This window comes from Nycticebus coucang, chromosome 13 (assembly GCF_027406575.1).
Source record: "Nycticebus coucang isolate mNycCou1 chromosome 13, mNycCou1.pri, whole genome shotgun sequence".
Taxonomy (NCBI): domain Eukaryota; kingdom Metazoa; phylum Chordata; class Mammalia; order Primates; family Lorisidae; genus Nycticebus; species Nycticebus coucang.
Window position 1 is genome coordinate 52,187,556 of NC_069792.1, and position 24,173 is coordinate 52,211,728.

The following is a 24,173-nucleotide window of genomic DNA, read 5'->3' on the forward strand; positions in this document are numbered from 1 at the left end:
TAGACATTTGAATAATTTCCCGTTTGGGGGTATTATGAATGATGCCTCTCTGAACATTTATGCACCAGTCCTTGTGCAGACATACGTTGTCATTTCTATTGAGCATGTAGCAAAGAGTAGAATTTCCAGGTTATAAAATGAATATATGTTTAACTTTTTAAGAAATGGCCCCTGTGGCTCAAGGAGTAGGGCGCCGGTCCCATATGCCAAAGGTGGCAGGTTCAAACCTAGCCCCGGCCAAAAAAAAAAGAAATGGCCCAACTGTTTTTCAAAGTAGATATAGCCTTTCCCATTCCTGCCAGCCCTGTTTGAGAGTTCTAGTTTTGTACCTTCTCAACCACCTTGTTATTATCTGTCTTTGTTTAGCGCCATCTTAGTGAGTTTAATGTTAAATTTCTTTGTTGTTTTAATGTTAAATATGTCTTTTTGAACTAGCAAAATCTTTGAGAAACTGACTGGGACTCCTCCCTAGCTCTCTGGACTCCTACTAAAGCTTTAATCTAGTACTTAGTGTTGTTTTAACAACTGTGGTGTGGCCAGGCCATTATTCATTCCATGATCCATTCATTCATTAAGTCATTAACTCAACAATGATTAATTGAATACGTACAATAAGTCAGGCAATATTCTGGGGATAAAAAGATGAATTAAAAGATTTCTGCCTTCAAAGACTTGACTAACCTAATTGGAAACATGGAACTATACAGTAAGAGTCACAATACAATATAGCAGATATGAATAAAGTACAAAGCTTCATTTAGGTTTTGGTCTAGTTAATGTGTCAAGGGCTTTCATTTGCCATTTTCTTTGTCATGCCAACATTTTTCTCACATGCTCAAGGTTGATTTCTAATGGTAAGGGAATGAGGTTGGAATGAGATAGGAGCTGACTTCCAGCAAATACTACTGTGGCTTTACAGATCACTTTACTTTAGTCCATTATCAAGGCTATTATCTAGTTCAGAACTTGATATGCTGAAAACACCCTAGTTTCTGTTCTTGCATCTTAAAGTAGAAAGATCAGATGCTATTTCCATTAGTTGTCCATCTAAGTATATCATACAGGCTATTCCCTTGATAGATTTAGTTTCACCCCTCTTACAGTGAGTTTTTCTTAAGGAGGAAACAGCTAGAATGAATGAGAAGTTGAATTCTGAGATTCTGAGAGCAATAGCATTTGCAAGCAATTTCTGGCAGGTAAGGGAGAACAATCCCTGAAGTATTTTCTTCTGCGACGCTCCTGTGATTTCTGTTTTTTTTGTGTGTGTTTTTTGGCCGGGGCTAGGTTTGAACCCACCACCTCCAGCATATGGGACCGGCGCCTTACTCCTTGAGCCACAGGCGCCGCCCAAAGTAAACTTTCTTTCTTTTTTTTTTTTTTTAAACACAACTTATTTATTTATTTTGGTTTTTGGCCGGGGCTAGGTTTGAACCTGCCACCTCCGGCATGTGGGACCGGCACCCTACTCCTTGAGCCACAGGCGCCACCCGTGATTTCTGTTTTAATGTACACCCTCACTCCCCAAACACACACACACACACCCCTGACACCACCTCTACTTCCCTAAACTCAATGAATGGCTAACTTGCTTGACTTCATCCACAGATTCTAAATATGAACACAAAGAAGGAATTCCAGTGATTGGTACATGTGACCTTTAGGTAGGAATTAACTAAAAGATTTCAGGCAAATGTTTACAAATCTTATTTATCCCTGCAGCAGAAATTCTACAACCTGTTCCATTGTACAGAAGTCCTGAAGTCTGTGGTTTCACATGGAAAGCTGCAAAATTTATACAGCTTATATGCATTTAAAACACACTTGACAGAATTGGTAAATGTGTCAGAGAACAATATGTGCACATATAAAAATTTTGGAGCAGCCTGCCATAAAATTATAATTTGTTCATTAATTCTGTCCTTCACAATCACTTACTAGATATGGGCAGTATATTCAGCAATGTGCTAGTCATTGTGGATGCACAGATAAGACAAAGACAATTCTCTTCTTAAAGGAACAAACTCAATGGAGAGTCAGACCTCTGAACAGAGAATTACTGAACACGGTAATAAACATAAGGGAGAAAAAGAAAAATTTATCACCAGGACAGGAATGAGGCCATTTGAAAGATGTCTTCCAAAGGAGAAGGTTCTGGAGCTCTGTCTTAAATATTTTCTGCTCAAAATGTGGTTTTCATACCAGGGATGTTTGCTTTGTCTGAAATCCTTTTGGAACTACAGGATCTCAGATCCCACTCGAGATATTCCAATTCAGAATCTGCATTTTAATAAGATCTCTGGTGATTTGTAAGGTGTTATATTTTGAGAAGTTTTTCCTTAAACTTAAAGGATATTTAGGAATTCCCAAGCAAATATGGAGGAAAGGAAGAACACTCTCCAGAAGTAGGAACAGTATGTGTAACGGGACTGTCTTGGATGAGAATCTCTTCAAAAGCAGACCCTGAAACAGAGTTGGCTACAAGCAGTTTACCTAGAGGAAGACTCACAGGAGACTGGGAAGTGAGACAGAAAAGGGAAGGATGACTGTATAGCATATTTTCTAGCAGGCTACTTCTGTAAGCAACTGGCTGTCAGTGCCTTGGGAGAACTCTGGGAAACAGTGTGGAATATGACTTGGAGTTATTTACTAACTCGATCATTCTGTGGTTGAGAGCCACTCTGAGAAGATGTTAATTCCCCACCATTTTAGCTTTCCCGCAGCTGTGAGCCTCATGGATTCTGCCCTCCAGCAAAGAGTTTCAGGTGAAAATCAGTCATCTGGTGTTCACAGAAATGGTGTTGAGGGGACCTGGGTGGCATCAGTGGCAAGGCATGGGACACTACCAAGGTATACTCTGGGAGTGTAGGAATGAGTGTGTAAATAAATATTGAGATCCATGGCTGCCTAGATACTTAAGAATTAAACTATAAAGGACTTTGCGGGCAATATATGTCAATGAAGTTAGAATTTATTTTGTGGGCCATTAAATACTTTGAAAATTGAGTGTCATGATAGAAATTTCACTTTTAGAAAGTTTTCTTTGGGGCGGCACCTGTGGCTTAGTGGGTAGGGTGCTGGCCCCATATACCAAGGGTGGTGGGTTTGAACCTGGCCCCACCATCTAAAACAGCAGTGACAACTGCAACAAAAATAGCTGGGTGTTGTGGCCGGTGCCTGTGGTCCTAGCTACTTGGGAGGCTGAGGCAAGAGAATCACCTAAGCCCAGGAGTTGGAGGTTGCTGTGAGCTGTCATGCCACAGAACTCTACCCAGGGCTACAAAGTGTGACTCTGTCTCAAAAAGAAAAAAAAAGAAGAAAGAAAGAAAAAGAAAGTTTGCTTTGTTCATCCAGAGGATGGGACTTCAGAGAGACTAAAGGCAGGGAGGCCTGTTAAGAGCTGTATGTAACTTTGGATATAGTATCCTTAGTTAGGGTATCTCCATTAGCAGGCAGGATTAATCAATATCTCTATTGAGTGTTTACTGTGTTCAAAGAATTTTGCAAGTAGCTATGTGAGATACAATGGCATTGCCTCTACCTTTATTTTTCTTTAATTAATTAAAAAAATCTGTTTAAACTGAAGCCTATTCAACATATTAATGCCATTGCTGTTAGTGTTGATGTCTTTAAATTTGATGTGGATATGTACATTTTATAGGTCCTGAATACTCTAGCTGACGCCCAGCATCATTCAATTTTAAAAAACAGTAGTTCTTCTGAGAGCACAGGACACCATTTAAACTAATCATTTTCTCATGTACCAAATACAACTATAAGTCAATATCAAATATGTTAATTATTTCCCCTACTCATGGACAGTAGTCACGTGTTATGTATGACCATTGCCACATCTCTTATAAGAGAATTTCTTAATTCACTCATACTAACATATTGTTTTCCATTTCTCTTAGTTATGATACATAGCAAAATTATTATTAAGCCAGAGGAATAATGGATTATGTACTAATCCTTCTGAGATTTAAAAAAATCTGTTATGTTAAACAGGAAAATCTGATCCTTTTTTTTTTTTTTTTTTTGGCCGGGGCTGTGTTTGAACCCGCCACCTCCGGCATATGGGACCGGCGCCCTACTCCTTGAGCCACAGGCACCGCCCAGGAAAATCTGATCCTGTCACTTTATATCCTTAATCTTAATTTCAGTATTGCAGATGTGTGTGTCTAAAATTTCTTGGTTTTCAGGCTTTGTTTCAATTCCTGAAGTGTGTTGAAAGCTTTATTCTATATTTCTTCATTACTGATAACATGGTAAGGATTTGAGGTTGCTCGAAGTAACCATTGGCTTGATCAAGCCAGATGTCTTTGTTTACCTCTGTCTGTTGGGATTAACCCCTCCCCAATCCTTACATTTTCATCCTTTCATTATTCTCACAATTGGTAGTTTAGTCTTCTAAGAGCTATAAGTTTTCCATTCATACAAACAAGAAGGTTCTGAGATTCAACTAATGTGATGTGTAGATTTGTATTTTGTATTAAAGTATTAAAGGTCAAAATTTTTTGGTGTCTAGCTTTTTATTTATTTGAACATAGAGAAATTTTACTGGGAAGATTCACGATGATGAATTTACCTATATGGAAGACATTAAGCAAGATGCTGAAATAGAGTCCAAATCTTCCATAATCAACTGAAGCTATTTGATAAGAAATTTATCTCCTCTCAGCCGCTTTAGTTTAATCTAAGTTAAGTACGAATAAGTCATGACCCAGTCTATGTTCCTTTGTCTTCTCATCTTACTTGCCATGGCAGGGATTCAACAATTATTGATTAGTGTCAAATAAGTTTCACTCTCTGTTGGAAATCTTGCCACAGTAACATATGCTTTTTTATTTTACTCTCATCTATGACAACCTTTTTTTTTTAAATGGTGGATGCCATACAAGTCTAGTTAGAAGTTTCTGTTAGCTTATATCACATTAATTGGTTTGAAAGTGAAGCTACCTGGAGATTCTGTCAATTGATATGATACAATGGGGAAGTCTACTAGAGGATTTAAACAATAGAGCGAGTTATATTTTATTTTATTTTTTGAGACAGGGTTTTGCTCTGTTGCCCAGAGTGGAGCTACCATACCTCACTATAGCCTCAATCTCCTGTGCTCAAGTGATCTTCCTGCTTCAGCCTCCCCAGAAGCTAGGGCTACAGGCACATGCCACCACATGTGCTTAATACTTTTTAATTTTTTACTTTTTCAGAGATAGAGTCTCACTCTGTTGCCCAGGCTGGTCTTGAACTCCTGGCCTCCAGTGATCCTCCTTCCTCAGCCCCCAAACTGTTGTGATTACAGGAGTGAGCCTCCATGCCCAGCTCTAGATCAAGTTTTAAAATAACTAAATGATCTTAAAATACTTGACTCACCCCCTTCCCCATATTCTTAGGTTATAACTGGGTTATAGCTTTCATATGAAAGCCATAAATTAGTTTCATAGTAGGGCTGAGTACATGAAGGGGAAGAGGGAGGGGGGAGGATAAATGGAGGGAGGGTGATAGGTGAGATTACACCTGCGGTGCGTCTTACAAGGGTACATGTGAAACTTAGTAAATGTAGAATATAAATGTCTTAACACAATAACTAAGAAAATGCCAGGAAGGCTATGTTACCCAGTGTGATGAAAATGTGTCAAATGGTCTATAAAAACAGTGTGGTGCCCCATGATCGCATTAATGTACACAGCTATGATTTAATAATAAAAAAATAAAATAAAAATAAATAAAGGGTAGAATTCTGGTAAAAAAAAAAATACTGGACTCAGTTTCTCTGAGTGGTTTCTTGTGAATCCTCACCTAATGAGATAGTTAAGAGACTGAGGAAGAGAAGGGGCTTTGAATCTGAACTCGTATCTGTTAGGTAAAAATGGATTCATTGTGTAACCTTGAAGAAGTTGTTCACCCCACAAGAATAAAGTCCCTTTCTTTTCATAATTTCTAAATTTCCTATAACTTCCCATTGTCTCCCCCTCAGCCCCCATTACTTCAGTTAGGCAGTATTGTTCTGGAGGCATTAATTACCATTACTGCCATGCACACTTTTCCAATTAATTTTATTTTATTTTTTATTTATTTATTTATTTATTGTGGTTTTTGTCCAGGGCTGGGTTTGAACCCGCCACCTCCAACATATGGGACCGGTGCCCTACTCCTTGAGCCATAGGCGCCACCCTTCCAATTAATTTTAAAGTTTCATGCTCTGTGGCATTAAGATTATTACCAGAATTCTAAGGTCAGGGTCAATGAGTCGAGGTAACTAGAGAGTAAAACATTTTCCCCATTGTTTTCAAACTTCATATTTCTTTTAGAAAGATCAGGAAATCCATGTATCTTTCCATCTTCTCCCAATATTGATCCAGTCTGAGCTTTTTTCTTTTTGTACTTTTTTCCAGTGCAATTTGTACCACTGATGGCTATTCTTAAACTTGGAGAAAAATAAATCTTTTCTTTTCTGTTTTACTTTTGCTGAAGTGAGCCTTTGTAGACATCTGCAGGTCAGCTCTTATTGGTGAACTGATGGCAGTGGAAGTGCCTGCACTTTGGAAGTAGCTCAGTGTTACATCAAAAGAAGTCAAACAGCAAAGGTTAGGCAAGAACAAGAATGCTGATGCTCCCAGGAGCTCCAGGGAGGCATTCTGCAGAATGTGAGAAGCCAGTCTCTGGGGAGAAGGAGAACACTGTGTTCTTGCCCAGTCACCCTCTATTACTTCTTGCTCAGGACCACACAGATGTGCCCTAGTGAAAGTCAGCTACACACAGGTGAAGGGAGATTGGGAAAACATTTTAGGGTAAAAGTAGAAACATTGATAAATGGGGGATAATTATAAAAATCATGTTCTTTTTAATGCCTTGGGATGTTATCATCTTCGTGGGATAGTCAGAACTGTGGCAACTCTCTGAGGACACTGAAGGGAACTATTCTAAGCACACTGGCCACCTTGCCCGGGTGCCAAAATAGAAGGAAAATATTTGTGTCCTTATCACTTTCACACACTGATCTACCGGATTAACCAACATAACAAGACAGAATTTCAGTAATAAATATTTTTATATATTAAAAAGTGAATTTTTTATGTTAGCAGCTATCAACTGAAGATGGTCCTTTGAGTTTGCAATAAAAATATAATTTTTTGGTTACTTCTTTTTTAGTTAAATGATCACTACTTAAATAAGATATTCACTGAGGCAATTGATTTTAAATCTCACTTATGGGGCGGTCATTTTTCTTGTTAAATTGAAGCTCCTTCGAAAGAAGCCTGTAAAGTGATAGGCAACTCAAGAAACCATAACAGGCAATGTGCTCACAAAATAAAAGTGAAACACCTTTGATGATGTGGCACTAAAGAAAGATAGAGAAACACTTCAATTGGCTTTAGGTCTTCCCATATTTGAACCGTGGGGTTGACTATAGTGAAGGGCGAGACAACTTAACAGACATGGATCTCTAAAGTCTCATTCTTTCCTTCACTTTGGAGAACTACTACCAGCCAATTATGCCTTAACCAAGTAGTATTTATCCCATCTTCATGTATATGTCTTAGAAATAGTGGGAGGATGCTATGATTCACGTCTGTGATAGGTTTTTGGTCTTCTGGTTTTAAAATTGCCCTAAGTGTAGATGTTGTTGTGATGTCACACTCATGAGGAACCTGAGTTCATTGTGAAAGCTTGACACTGTCATTCCAGCCTTTCCTAAAGTTCTTTTTTTTTGTGAAGCAGGATAAAGCCGAATTCAATTCCTACAGAACTCAACATACTGTGCAAAACCCGAAGGGTCTTTCTATGCAGCTGATCTAGACTGCTAGAAGTCTTTTAAGTTTTTCATTTAAAATTAATTTTCATGAAAAAATATTGAGATCATTTGTTTTTGGCAATTTTGAACAAAGTAATTTCTTTTTGGAACATTAATGGCTCCAAGGTAGCAGGAGAAAAATGAGGCACTTGCGTATGAACTTATGGAAGAAACATATTTTCAAAATGAGAACCCAAAGGTAATTACTTCAGGAGAAAAGGTATTATGGCACTTTGGCATATTCCACAAACCAATTATTTATCAGCAAAGTAAGTAGCCTTAGAAATGTCACTTCTTCAAGTGGAATATATAAGCTCAGATTTTAGAGATAAACCTTATCTCTGCCTCCCTACTCCTATAAGTTTCTCAGCTGTAAACAAGAAAATATTCTGCTCAGTATTAGTTCTGCATGAGCCACGGGTCATGGAAAATCTGGTGCACTGGTAATAGACTGTGATACCATGTGTGTTAATGCTTGCAGGAAGCACAGCTTTGCTGCCTGGGAGGCATACCCCGCTGCACAGCCTGACCTTGGGCGAGCCATATAGTCATGCTTTGTTGGTTTCCTCATCTGGAGAGTGGTGATACTATCTCCCTTACTGGTGTTCTACAAATATTACTGAAATGGCAGTTGGTTAACTTTTCAAAGGAATGTGCTATTTTAAAAAAAGGCCCTTAAGCCCTTATTGCCATCTCTTCAAGGCATATAACTCTTCTTGGAGTCGGGAGCTACACAAGGTATCCCTGAAGCTTGGAGAGGAGGGATATGTGGAATTCTAGAGGACAGCCCAAGTTCAATTATTAATATTTAAATCATGACAAGGCAATCCACTTATTTGTGGGTGAAGAAAACCCATTTTTACATGTACCAGTGACCACCCACAAACAAAAATAAATAAAACAAGGTTATATTGTCATCATACTCAAACAAAAAAAAATTGTGAAAATGTCCAGAAAAGAGAAAACATGCATATATATTTTCTGGACATTTTCACATTTCACATATACACAATATATATGTGTGTGTATATATATATATATATGAATGAATAATTATCCATTCACCTTTGACATATTTTAATCAATATACTGGAAGAATGCCTAGGTCATTTTCATATGCATATTAGATACTCAAAACTTTTCATTAGAAACCACTACAGAAATAAATAGATGTCTATTTTGAAAGGGAAATAGGAGAAATGCCTAGAAACTGCTGTTATTCCAGCTTTAGTTTCTGTCTGAAATGCTGTCATGCTGTTACCTAGCGGTAGGCATTGGGGGCATAGAAAGTCCATGTTCCAATTCTGCTGAAATTCTGTAACAATGAAAATAGGGACTTTCTCAGATCCCATGGTTCATAAGGTTTCTGCTTATAGAAGTAAAATCCTTCTTTTGAAGAATGGGCACCAAAACAGGAACAATAGGCCAAGACAATTTGAAGCACATTTAGATGACAAGAAATGATTGGTGATTGTCACAAACTCTAACACCCATGTGCTATTAATGAGCACGCTTTCAGCTTTAAATGCCATTAGTTGTTAACAGTCTAGGTATATTAAACCTATAAAAAGAAAAGGATGGATTTTGGGGGCCATCTGATTCTGGCAACTTTAAACAAAATAATAAACTAAGTACTATCATTTTTAAGCATCAAAGTGATGTCTAATCATATAATTATTTGTCTATTTATAAATTCTCAATGAACAATATGTCATAGTTTATTGCTGCACTTGTTTGGATGTTAATTAACTGTCAGAGCAATTAAATAGCAATTTTCATTAGTTGAGGGTCTTAAAGAGAGTCTGCTGTGTCAGTTTAAGATTTAAATGGAGACCAAGTTGCCCAAGATAACAATTTTTCCCTTTCCTTCAGAGATATTTTTATGTGCACTGCTCCTTTAGAATCCTCCATAGATAGCATATTCTCCAGTTTTGGAAATTCTGTTTGAAACTCAAAAATGTTCTCTTTAAGGAAATTCTTATCATGGCTTTCTTTTTTGTACATAAATAGCCAGACCGGAGATAAAGAGGCAGTTGTTCAGCAATTTCTATTGTGCCCTTTATACCCATCTTTCCTACCTTAACCTGAGCAAACATATGTGAATAACACGAGTCAATACACTGAGAAAAATGCACACATTTTCTACTGAATTCCCCTAAGGGGCAACTCAGGCCATTATTGACTCTTTAGTCAACTGGAAAATACGCTTTTTGCTAGAATGAGTGGCAAGGCAGGGGGCTCTGACATTGCTCAGCTGTCTGCATAAACTCAGGAGCTATGGGATTTGAAGTTTCAATCTAGATACCCTAAAAACCATCAGGGTTTCTTAACTACAGTTAACTGATGATTCAGTTTGCCTACGTATGGTCTCCCAGTGGTAGGATTGTGGGCACCTGCATGGCTTTTTAAGTAATCCCAGAAAATGGATGTTAAAGCCTTCTGGTGATTCAGCAGTGGGTGGAAAATGTTATTGCTGTGCTGGAAGGATTTGTTTCTATAGGTAAAGCGCTTGTATGTATTTGTCTGGGTTATTTAATAAGTTTGGGTTTATAGAGGCCACTTATTTCTGCTTCTCTATCTATAGCTGGACCGCACTCCACTGTTACATAAACACTGCACCCGTCCTGCAGGCTACTATATTTCTGAGTTTCAAACACTGATTTCGGGAAACTCCTCATACTTAATACCCTAAAAGAGGACTGGCCTTCACAAAAGTTAAGCTTTAAGCTTTAATTGTACATTAAACAAACAAACAAACAAACAACTGTTCCCCCACTTTCTTTTTAGAAATATGAATCACCCCCTCACTCCAGGGTGAAATTATACAGAGTGCCACCTCATCCAGCTGGCAGGGCATCATATCCAATTTACTCCACAGATATAATAATCCTGCATTTGAATAACTGAGATAACACAGTCAATTGCTACCATAAGGTACTGTCATTGCAACTGTAGTCAGTCATTAAATCAAAGATAATTTATGGTTCTTATCACCACAAAAAGGTGTAGCAAACTTTTTGAACTCTGCAATCAAAAAGAACTAAAAACACCTGTGAGTCTGAATGTTCTCATTGCTGAAAACTTTGAGGATCAAGCTCATGTTGTTTCCATTCCCAGTCATACTTCACTACATAATTATTATGTTAAAAAAAGAGAAAGAGAAAATATATTGCAAGCCTTATGGCATAAATAAATGTTAGAAAGCCTTCCAAGTTTCATAAAATGGAGTCTAGCCACCACAGGGCCTAGGGTCCTGTGGATACAACTGTCATAATGAAACAAATTCATTTAAAGCATCTATGTGATGTTCTAGGTGTTGCAAAAAGCAAATTAAACTGGTATACTTCTCATTCTGTAAGATTTTAAATTAAAGACAGAATTGAAAATTAAAGCCATGGTTTTATAGAGATAAAGAGTCCTGGGGTCCGTAGTCAGAAGAATCATCTCTTCCACACATTCCAAACATTCATTCCACCTCTTGGACCCAGTTCTCAGCTGTGGCCTATTATCATCAAGGTGTCTTTCAGTGCTAGGAGTCTTCTGGAAAAAATATCTTTAGATTTTCTCAAGCCATACATTGTAAAAGAGAATGTTTACATTAACATATAGAAATAGTTTTAGAGTTTAGAATAAGACAAACAAATGTAGTAAACTAGTCTCTCAGGACATTTCTGCCCACACTTGGATAACAGTTCTATAGTCATTTTGCATTGCAAATGTTTTTTCACTTCAAGAATTAGACTTATCATTGGCAAATAGTCATCAAATCCCCAAATGTGCCCATTGACCTGTGAATGGATTAACAAATTGTGGTACATGTATACCATAAAATACTATGCAGCCTTAAAAAAAGATGGAGATTTAACCTCTTTTATGTTTACATGGATAGAGCTGGAACATATTCTCCTTAGTAAAGTATCTCAAGAATGGAAGAAAAAGTATCCAATGTACTCAGTACTTTTATGAAACCAATTTATATTTACTCACACTTTCTTATGAAAGATAGATCACAACTATAGCCCAGGATGAAGAAGAGGAATGGAGTGGAAATGGATGGGAGCGGGGAGGTTTGATAGAGGGAGGGTAAATGGCGAGAACACACCAATGGAGCATATTGCAAGGGTACAAGGCAAATTTATCAACTATAGAACATAAATGTCTTAACACAATAATCAAGTAAATGAGGCAAAAGGTATATTAATTAGTTTGATGTAAGCACTCCAAATGGTATAAAAAAAATCAACACATTGTACCCCACATATGCATAAATGTATTCAGGATCTATGTGTATATGACTTAATAAAGGGAAGAATAAATAAATAAATTAAATTAAATTTAAAAAAAACCCAAACCCAAATATTATTTAATGGAAAAACTTTTTCGCCAGCTGGGGCTTACTTCAGTGGACAAGGCTCCAGTAGAAAAGTATGGATGGAGATGGTTTCTCATTTATTTTTCTTGCATTGGCTCTCTCTCTTGCTAGTTTATTTCTTTTAAAAAAATATTGTAGGTACATAATAGTTCTGTGCATATCTTTATAGGGTACATGTGATGCTGACCTCTTTAAGGGTCAAGAAGTGTCATGGAGAAGAGAGGAGGAAAGAGGCCGGCAGGGTCTAGGTCTTGCTGGATCACAGTGATCTGAGTTCTGGCTCCTTGGGGCTGGCAGAAGTTGGTAGCTAGCCCTTTCTCTTGTGGAGAGCTTTTCTCAGAGGCTCGGTTTCCCTCTGGGTCTCCGTCTTTCCAGCAATCTTTCCGTCTGAGGTAACATATCCCTCTGCAGCCATTTATTCCCGGCATCCTGCCTCTGGGCCTCTCCTGCACCTGCAGGCTGTGCACAGAACGCCAGGTGATTTTCTGTCTGCTCTGCCACGTGGCATCCCTCTCCTTTGAAGGAATATCTGATTATTCCAAGGCCTCCAACAAATTCTGGGAGTGCTTTTCCCCTCTCCTGACTACCACCATGTAGTATCTTGCTCTCACTCTCTAAATGTCCTGGGCAGGCATCAGACCTCGGTCTGTGACATCCTTCCTGTTAGGCAGCCTCAAAGGAAGCTCTTCAGTAACCCTGTGGACTCCGCTCCGCTAGATGGAGGACAGCCTCCATTTTTCCTAAGAGTCAGAAGAGTATGCTCAAAGTTGAGCTTTCTTCAGCAACATGTCCTAACAGGATTCTCTCTCCTCTACTCTCACATACGTTATAAAAGATAATGTAAATGTTAAAATACAGAAGTAGTTTTAGAGTTTAAAGCAAGACAAACAAATGTAGTAAACTAGCCTCTCAGGATATTTCTCCCCACACTTGGATAGCAGTTCTAAATACCTTTAGTATTTCCAAGAGCACAAGGAGGTTTAAGAGATGAGAAAGAGTTTCTTGGAAATTTCCTTGGAAAATTTGCAATTAATGATTCAGCAACTCACAACAAACCTCTCATCTTTTATAAGCTGATGTTTAATGGAACACCTAGCAGTTTGTCTGGGTGGTTAAGCATTAAGATACACAATGAATATGTATAATTACAGAAATATTCTAAAAACATCCACAACTGTTTTTTTAAAAACCCTAAAAGCTTTATTGAGACATAATACATATAACCATAAAATTTATCTTTTAAAAAGTATACAACTTGGCATTTTTTAGTAAATTTACATAATTATGCAACTGTCACCACTTTCTAATTTTAGAACAGTTTCACCCTCCCATTCTCTATTCTCTACCAAAACCATGTGTCAATCACTCATTCACTTTTTGCACTATGAATTTGCCGATTTTGAATATTTAATAAAAATAGAGTCATAACATATTGCCTTTTGTGTATGGCTTCTTTTATTTAAAATAATGATCTCAAGGTTCTCAAGGTAGAAGTCACTGGCAATTCATACCTTTCTTTTAACAAACAATAGTCCATTCTATGGCTACATCACATTTTGTTTATGAATTTATCATTTGATGAGCATTTGGTTGTTACTACTTTTTGGCTATTATGAACAATGCGGCTATAACCAATTGTGTACAAATTTTTGAGTGGAAATATGATTCATCTCCCTTGGGTATAGACATAGGGCTGAAATTGCTGGTCATATAGTAACTTCATACTTAATGTTTGGAAGACTGGTTTGCCAAAATGCCTGAACTATTTTACACTCCCAAAAACAGTGTATGAGAGTTTCAGTTACTCCACATCCTTCCCAACACTTATTATTGTCTGTTGTTATTATTTTAGTCATCCCAGTGATAGTAAGGTGGTATCTCAAGGTAGTTTGATTTCCCTTTCTCTAATGACTAATCATGCCGAGTGTCTTTTCATGTACTTTCTGGCCATTTGTGTATATTCATATGTGTATTCATATGTGAATTCACATATGAAAATGTGTATTCATATACTTTTCTTATTTATTTATTTATTTATTCATTTATTTATTTTTTGTAGTTTTTGGTTGGGGCTGGGCTTGAACCCACCACCTCTGGCATATGGCACCGGCGCCCTACCCCTTTGAGCCACAGGCACCGCCCATATTTATTCTTTTTTCATAAAATAACTAATTTATTGATTTCCAGTTGTTGGGTTCTGTGTGATACATTTTATATGCATTACAGTAGTACTTCCATAGTTGACCACCTGAGTACATTGAATACCTTCTTAGATTGACCTAATTTTCTTTCTTTTTTTCTTTTTTATTAAATCATAGCTGTACACATTAATGCGATCATGGAGTACCATGAGCTGGTTTTATATACAACTTGAAATATTTTCATCACATTGGTTAACATAGCCTTTCTGACTTTTCTCATTTATTAGTTGGATTTTTTATTGTGAAGTAAAACTTCTTTATTCTGGATACAAGTACCTTATAAGATAAGATGATTTGCAAAATTTTCTTCCAATCTGTGGGGTGTCTGATCACTTGATGTCCTTTGAAACAAAAAAGTATTTAATTTTGATGTCTGATCTATCTTTTCTATTGCTTATCCTTTTGGTGTTATCTAAGAAACAATTGCCTATCCCAATGTTATGAAGATTTACTCTATGTTTTTCATGGACAGCTCTATAGTTTAGCACTTACATTTAGGCCTATTGAATTAATTTCTGTATATAATGTAGTATGAGATAGGTGTCCAACTTGGTTCTTTTGAATTTGGATAGCTAGTCATCCTAGTAACATTTGTTAAAAAGGAACTTCTTAAGACTTAGCAACAGCTTGTGTATTTTGATGGCATCAGTGCTCATAAAATAACATGTCTAGGTAAAGCTGATAATGAATGCATTATATGTGGAAAGTTCAGGTATAAAATTAATTGGTTTGATTTATGATTCCTTGAGGGAGTTCTTGGCCTGGGATTGAACTATGTAAAAATATATGTTTCTCTACAATTAGTTCATTTTTGTTTGTTTTTATTTTTTGGCAATTGTACACTCAGATAGTTGCCTTTCCATCAAAATGCATTCCTGTGATTCTTCAGGAATCCAATATTTCTGTGTTGATGAGATATTGCCAAAGAACAAAAGTAAATGATGTTACCTGTAACAAATCATGAAAACAAAAAATTGCATTGTAGGCCCCCTGTTTTTTTATAAAGTACTCTCATACTTTTATAAAAGATGACATGAATCTCATGAAAAACAGCTAAAAAGGAGACTGAATATCCTAACAAGATTATTTTAAAATTATGTGACAGCAATGAAAATGAAAGTATAGTAAAACATAAATGAACAGAGTTCTAGAAAATCTACCTACTTCAGCAACCTATTATCAGAGTAATTTATACCTTCATTGATCTGCAAACCTAAATAAAGAATTGAACTACATTATATGTCATTTCAGGGAATATTCTCTGCATGTTTGAATTGTGTGTGACCAAGGATTAAGTTTCATCACAAATTTGTAGGGTCTGCATTAGGTCCACTATGAAGGAATCTCCTATCATCATATGTACTAATTTTTTAGATAATTAAGTGATTAATATCTTCAACTGTGTTTCTTTTTTTATGTTACTTCCTTGACTTTTAATTAGAGCCCTGGGAGGGAGGAGAGAGAAAAGGCTGAATTGCTTGTCCCACTTAGTTACCTAACTATCATCTGTCATCATTAGGAAATTAATATGATTTCACCTTCCTCTTTTTCTACTTAGATACACATGGGGATGTTAGGCTTATAGAAGGGGGAAAGGAGGATTAGGATACTGCTCAAGGTATTGGGGTTACCAAGGTCTGATGAGAACAATGGGCTAAGGTGGTGCTTTAGGAGAAACATAAGTAAATCAACAACTAGAAATGGTCACTGCAGGGTGAGACTGCTGTTGCTAAGAGCCAAGATCCTCAGACCCTGTGAGGATAAATATTAAAGAGCAGGAAATCTTTATATTCTCAGTACTCCAGGAATAAATCACTGTGTGCAGTAAGATAAGACTCAACTACATCAATCTGTTCATACTAAAATCAATGATTTCATTGCTCTTTAATATGCTAATGATCAGAAATCAGTGAAATGCTAGGACAGTGATTGGCAGGCGATGGAAGAAGCAGAGGCACTGTAAAATCCACATATCAAAAAATCAATTACAAAAATAAAACACTGGATTCAAGTTTCAAATGAATCCAACTTTACCAACTCTTTCTCCCATGTCTTAATTACAGAAACAGTAATGACATTAAAGAAGTATTATTCAACAGAAGTAATGAACTGGAGAAGGGATCGTGAGGGAACATACCATTTAAAAAAAAATCTGTGGAAGTCAGAAGGTTGAGGAAGTGGTGATGACTGATGAACTAGAAGGAAACCATAGTCCTGAATATCGCTAAAGGCAGCTGAAGTCAAAGAGTCATCTGGTCTACCTGTGGGTTCCCCAGGGTGCTGTAGATTTAGGGAAGAGATCCCCCAGCCAAATGGCTAGCTCTCTCCTCAATTTAAAGCCAACTAGCCCAGCAACTCACACAGGGAAACTCCTCAGCCTTTCTATTGTCGTATTCTTAGATATGTGAACAAGCAACAAAGGACCTTAGATACCTGAGGAAAGCCTGAAACATAAGAGAGACTAGACGAAAAAGTATGCATCAAGGAAACAGGAAACTTCCAAGAATGAAAAAAGAATTCAAAGCTTAAGTTAGTAACATCAGAGATATCTGTGAATAATATTGCATGTGTAAAATGAGATAAGCATCTTGTAAAAAATGAACAATAAATTCCAGTTTAAGATAGCGGATTATCACATACATTAATCTGTTCTTTCCCCTGACTCCATTAAAACAATAGCAGAGAACGGTGAAAGGTATTAACTCCCATAAATAGAGTGACAAGTTTCCATTAGAAAATGTGAGATTAGAATAAGTTTCTGGAATCTAATAGGAAACTCAGAAAACACTGGGAAATAACAAGCTAGAGAAATCTGACTTATTATTATTGACAGGAACCTAGTAAGGTCTTAGGGCAACATGAATTTAACATATTATTGCATAGGTACAGAAAGAAAGCCTACAAGAGCCATGAGAAGACCATAAGTCAGTTAGGGCTACCTAATGTGTTGGTAGGAATCAATAAAGGGGTCCTTACAAAAGAAGTGATAAATAGGGACTAGTGTTTGAATTCTTTAGCTTTGGAAAAGAGAAGAGACACTTCCAAATATAGCAAAAGAAAAGAATAGAGGCTGGATAACAAGAGATGAGATCATGGACTGAGAATCAGGGGGGTGACATATAAACAGGGGACTTAAGAAGAAAAGTAAAGCTTCAAAGCAGTGATGGAGGAAACTCACACAAAGTGAAAAATTACTGCTTAGCAGCAGAGAGATCTCAGCGAGGCTGAAACAAATCATAATGTGACGAATTGTACAGTGGTTTTCTCTAATCATGCTCATATGCCACATGTATTAACACAGCAGAGGGTTGAGAGGCCTGGTGATGCTCGCATAGATCAACCATCCTGAAATGGATGAGGACAGACAGGGGAGAAGTCATGTAAATATTATCAAAAAGGGTTTATGGACTGGAAGAACATAATGGAGAAAGGAATCTGCGAGAGGGGTGATTGTAAAGAGAGGGCCCAGGTGGAGCAAAGCTGTGTGACGTAAAAGATTTGGGGGCCATGACTGCAAATGAAATACAGGGTCCGAACTCATAAAGTTAGTGTACTTCATATGGATGAGAAAGTCCATATAGCTTTAAAGGTCACTGACTGGCATAGAGTATACCTCTGGAGATGATCTTTAGCATTTGTTGGGCAACTACACATGTACTCATAAGGGATAATAGAAATTAAAAAATTGTGTTTGTGTGTACTCAAAATGAGTCAAAACAATTGGGATGACATAGTTTATGCAAAGATTCTTGGTAAAATGATAGCAAAATAAATGCTGCTAATAAGGCTTATCAGAGTAAACTTTAGTTATTTTAGTCCCTCAAAAGTAAATATTCTGGGGTAGTGCCTGTGGCTCAAAGGAGTAGGGTGCCGGCTCCATATGCCAGAGGTGGTGGGTTCAAACCCAGCTCCAGCCAGAAATGGCAAAAAGAAAAAAAAATTAAATCTTCTAATAGTGGCACATGTGGCAGATCTATTTCTAGAAGAGCAATAAATTGTTTTGAAAAAAAGACAAGAATATGCCTCACTAATGACTACTAGTAAGGAGAATTAATTTCTCCATGACCAATCAATGGCCAAAAGGATTATCTAAAGGATAGCATGTTCATCCAGGTCCCCTTAATCTATCAAGTGAGTTAAATACATTAAACTGATACTGTGCCAGCTATCTGTTTCTGCATAATAAATATGCCCCTCCCCCACCAAAAGAGAAGCCACCAAATTTTGTAGCTTAAAGTAGGAAACAGTGATTTACTAAGGCTCATGATTCAGTGGTCAGACTGAGCAGGTCCTCCGCTCCATGAAGAGGTGACTGGGGCTGAAAGCTGAACACTCAACTGGTTTGGAACATCTACATCACTTGGAGGGAATTGGTGCTATGTGTTGGCTGGGAGATGCTCTTGGCCTTCTCACAAAACCATGGCTGAGTTCAAATTTTTAGAATTCTAAGTGGAAGCTGCACTATTTTGAAAGTTACATAGAGTCACTGCTGCTGTATTCTATTTGTCTAAACAAGTCTTGAATCTGGCTAGGTTCAATTTAAAATGGTGATGTGTAAGGAGCATCTTTATACATATAACATATGTATATATTTAAAATCAAAGTCATATATGCATATAAATCAAATAGTGAGAAGGTCTTGTGTGATGAGGAATGATTCACTGCTGGACTCCAACCTCTGCTCCACTATAAAGGCAAACACTTCGTTTCAGCTCTTTTGATGGTTGTCTCTGTCAGAGTTTAGGATTTGAATTTATACTACTGAATAAGTTTGTTACTGTTCCAATGATGTTCATAGATCAGAGAAAAATTACATATTGCTGATAGCACAGTAAGTAGCACATCCATCAACTTGCTTGTGTTAGTTCCCTGAGACCCCTCAAGCCCCACAGGGTTGGCAAAGAGAGTCCAGGTCAAGGACACACAGTAGATTGTGTGACAGGCAGGATGAGGGAGCTTAGGGAGTCCACTGTTTGATAGCAAGCAGTAAGGAAGCCTGGTCTTTGAGGCCGGGGGAGATATCACTTCATTATTTAAGGTTGCTCACAGTCTCATATATGGTTCAGGTAAAGACCGGTCTGGGCCCTGAGTTTTTTGGCATGCTCAGCAAGTTATGTTGGAGAACAAGAAACCATGTCTCTAAGTCAGGAGTTGACTTTTTTTTTTTCTCTCTCTCTAAAAGGCTGGATAGCAAATAGTTTGGGCTGGGTGTTTTTCAGCTTTTATCTCACGGTACACTTAAACCTATAGTTAAACTTCCGTGGCACACTTAAATTATGTTGAGCAAAAAAAAAAAAAGAAAAGAAAAAAGAGAACAAAGTAAATGTGCTTTGAATTTCCTTTGAAAATAATTTATGATCTTTAAAAATTTTCGTGGCACACCTAAGATCTTCTCACAGCACACCTGTGACAGATGTGAGAATCACTGCTTGAAAATCACTGGGTTAGGCTTTCTAGGGCACTCATAGCTTCTGTCTCACATTCTTCTGTTTTGACCTTGCTTTAAAAATACAATAAGCTTCTTAGTTAACCAGACATACAAAAACAGGTCACAGTCTGAATCTGTGAATGGCTTGCAGGCCATTCTTTGCTGACCCCAGCTGTTAATAATATACTTATACTTTTTAAAATTATTAATGTTAGACCTTATCTATTGATTTTTATTTGTTCTGAAGAAGAATGTAGCTTATTTTCACCTTGGTTCCTTTCTATATATTTAGTTTTTAGTTTCCATTTTAATGAAATTTGCACCTATAACTCATAACTCTCTATTTTGTGAACTGAGACTGCTGTTATTCTTTCCCCTCCTTTCATTTCTTCTTCCCTGGCTCCACCTCCCTGCTCAAATGCTTACATTTACAACATTTGTGTTGTTTTTATCTGTATTCAGTTCCTAATCATAATTTATTCTTCAATACGTTTGTAACACTTTATTTTGGGGGGTAATTGAAGTCACCAAAAACATTAATAAGGAGACATAAGACTTGATGTTAGCCTAAAGGCAGAGGTGATGGGGGGCTTGAGAAGACCCGTAAAAAGTGTATGGTCTGAAACTCAGCCTACAAAGTGTTATGGGGGAAAATTGTGATGATTGCTGCTTATACAGCTTTGTCTCTCCCAGAGCATTTACTGTAGTGCCAGAGGCATAGCAGAAATGACATAAATGCCCAAACCAACATTCATCTGATGATGACTGAGATGAAATGATGGTGCTGCTATGAAAAAGATCAAGAGCAAGTCCTGTCATAACTGTTTTAGTCCAATGCTGAGCCTTTTGTAAGGTATCTGGACTGGAATAAATGGAGACAAAATGGACACATCTTGCTGAGGACATTAGCTTTGAAAAGGGGAGAGAAAAGGAGAGAGATTAGCAAGGAAAAGTGATAGAACCAAAAAACTATTTAGTTATTTAAAAAAAAGCAATGCTGCTAGCAGCCTGTGATATTTGTAACTTCAGGCACTAGTTCTAGCAGTATTTCCAAAAATGAACAAAAGTCATGATATATATTTTTTATTTACAATGAACCATAAACCTTGAATATTAATAGTATAATCATTTCATGATTGCCACTTTGATTTATCTAATTTTTGCCATTGTTTTACATGAGTCATTCTGACATACACAAAAATTCTGACATACACAAAAATCAAGAAATGTAAAATCTGCATAGAAAGAAACAAATGAAGCCCTCTCAGCAACACGGATGAGCTGAGTAGGCTGAGACTTGCATGGGTGAATCAGGAGGGATTCTGTCGACTGTGTTTCTTGGAAGTGAAATAATGGACCATAACACAGCCTATCTAAACTTCCACAGTGGCCAATGTATTGCACAAATAACAATATAGAATTTATTTAATGAATTGTTTAGCTTTTGTACTAATAATTGTTTTAAAAATTAATATACACAGGGAATACAGAAAATCCATCTGAATCATCAAACGCTCATAAAATGTTTTCATTTTATCTTTATTAAAATCAGGTTAAAAACTTATCTAGGTCACTTCTAAGAGTTTTTTAGTTGAGTCCCTGGGTTTTTCCAGGTATACAATCATATCTGTGAAGAGTGAAAGTTTGATCTCCTCTGACCCTGTAGGGATGCCCTTGATCGCCTTCTTTTGCCTGATTGCAATGGCTAAGACTTCCATTATATTATTAAAAAGAGTGGAGACAGTGGGCAACCTTGCCTGGTTCCTGATCTGAGTAGAAATGTTTTCAATTTTACTCCATTCAATATAATATTGGCTGTAGGTTTGCTGTAGATGGCCTCTATCAGTTTAAGAAATGTCCCTTCTATACCTATTTTCTTAAGTGTCCTAATCATAAAAGGATGCTGGATATTATCAAAAGCATTTTTGGCATCGATTGAGAGAATCATATGGTCTTTGTTATTTAATTTGTTTTTGTGATGTATTGTATTTATAGATTTACGTATATTGAACCAATCTTGAGAGTCTGGGAAAAAACCCACTTGGTTGTGGTGTATAATTTGTTTGACGTGTTGCTGGATTCTGTTTGCTAGGATCTTATTTAAAGAAATTAGCCTGGGAGAAAACTTTATGAGGAGGACCCACAGGGCAATTGAAGCAATATAAAAAATACATTACTGGGATCTGATCAAATTAAAAAGCTTCTGCACTGCCAACAACACACTAAGTAAAGCAAGAAGACTGCCCTCAGCATGGGAGAGGATATTTGCAGGTTAGCTAAAGGTCTGATAACCAGAATACACAGAGAACTCAAACTTATTAATAAGAAAAGAACAAGTAATCCCATTTCATCATGGGCAAGAGACCTGAATAGAATCTTCTCCGAAGAAGATGGTCTACAGACACATGAAAAAATGCTCATCATCTTTAATCATCAGAGGAAGGCAAATCAAAACCACTTTGAGATACCATCTAACTCCAGTAAGAGTAGCCCACATCACAAAATCCCAAAACTACAGATGTTGGCATGGATATGGAGAAAACACTTCTGCATTGCTGGTGGGAATGCAAGCTAATACATCCCTTTTGGAAAGAAGTATGGAGAACACTCAGGGATCTAAACATTGACCTGCAGTTGGATCCTGCAATTCCTCTACTAGGAGTATATCCAAATGACCAAAAATCACTTTGCAAAAAAGATATTTGCACCAGATTTTTCAGTGCAGCTCAATTCGTAATAGCCAAGTCATGGAAGAAGCCCAAGTGCTCATAGACCTATGAATGGATTAATAAATTGTGGTATATGTATACCATGGAATACTATGCAGCCTTAAAAAAAGATGGAGACTTTCCCTCTTTTATGTTTACAAGGAAGGATCTGGAACATATTCTCCTGAGTAAAGTATCACAAGAATGGAACAAAAAGTGTCCAATGTACTCAGTACTTCTATGAAACCAACTTATATTTACTCACACTTTCTTATGAAAGATAGGTCACAACTATAGCCCAGGATGAAGGAGAGAAATGGAGTGGGAAGGGAGGGGAGAGGGGAGATTTGATAAAGGGAGGGTAAACGGTTTGATAGAGGAGGGTAAACCTATGGAGGAGGTACAAGTCAAATCTATCAAGTGTAGAACATAAATGTCTTAACATAACAATCAGGTAAATGAGGTGAAAGCTATATTCATTAGTTCGATGTAAGCGCATCAAATTGTATAAAAAAATCAACACATTGTAGCCCACATATACATAAATGTATTTATGATCTATGTGTATATGACTTAATAAAAAATTCATAAAAAATAAAAAAATAAAGAAGAGAAACTGAAACTTTAAAAAAACTCATCTCGGAAAAGATTTCTTAACAAAATTCAAAAAATCACTAACCTTATGAAAAGGCTAAGTTACATACACTATACTAAATTTAAGAACTTCTGTTTAAGTACTCTGGGAGGCTGGTGTGGGAAGATGCCTTGAGTTTAGGAGTTTTAGACCAGCCTGAGCAAGAGTGAGACCCAATCTCTAATAAAACATAGAAAAATTAACTGTGCATTGTGGTGAGTGCCCCCAGTTCAGCTACTCAGGAGACTGAGGCAGGAGGATTGCTAGAGCCTGGGAGTTTGAGGTTGCAGTGAGCTAGGCTGAAGGCACAGCACTCTACCAGGGTGCCAGAGAGACGACCTAAAAAATAAATATATATATATATACACATATAAATAAAAAGGCAAGTAGGGTAGTCAACCATTCCATTTTGTCCAGGCCCAACGAGTTTCTTGCAACACATGATTTTCAGTGCTAAAACGAGGAGAGACCTAGGCAGATTAGGATGGTCTCTGTAAAGGGAAGCAGCCAAGGAGTGATGGTATTTACGTGTTTCTCTGACAAAGGACTTGGCTACCTGTTTCATGTAGCTTAATTTTCAGAATTGAAAATAGCCTACCTTCAATTTGTTCTGAGAATATTTACCAAGAAAGAAAGGCTAAAACCAATTAATAACTTCACTACTTCCTTTAGGAAATCCATGAAAACTCATTTGTCGGAACAATAGATGCTCGCCTAGAAAGACAGTCTCCTTCTCAGGACAACAGTGTGCTCATCTGCTGATCACATAAATGTTTATTTATGAAGATTCACTTCAAGTCCCCTTTCTTATTGTCCCCTCCAATCCTATACTATTACATCGTGACTATTTTTCAGTCCCAATCAGATGTCCATATTAAAAGATTCTCCATAAATCACTTTATTTTAGATTTTAAAAAGTCCCTTGGATGTTCATTCCTTACTTCACTTTTCTCAGACTGGAGACTGTCAAAGTGGCGTTCTCCATTAATATAGATGGTTAATAACTTGGACACACTTGGTTGTTAGGTAATTTTA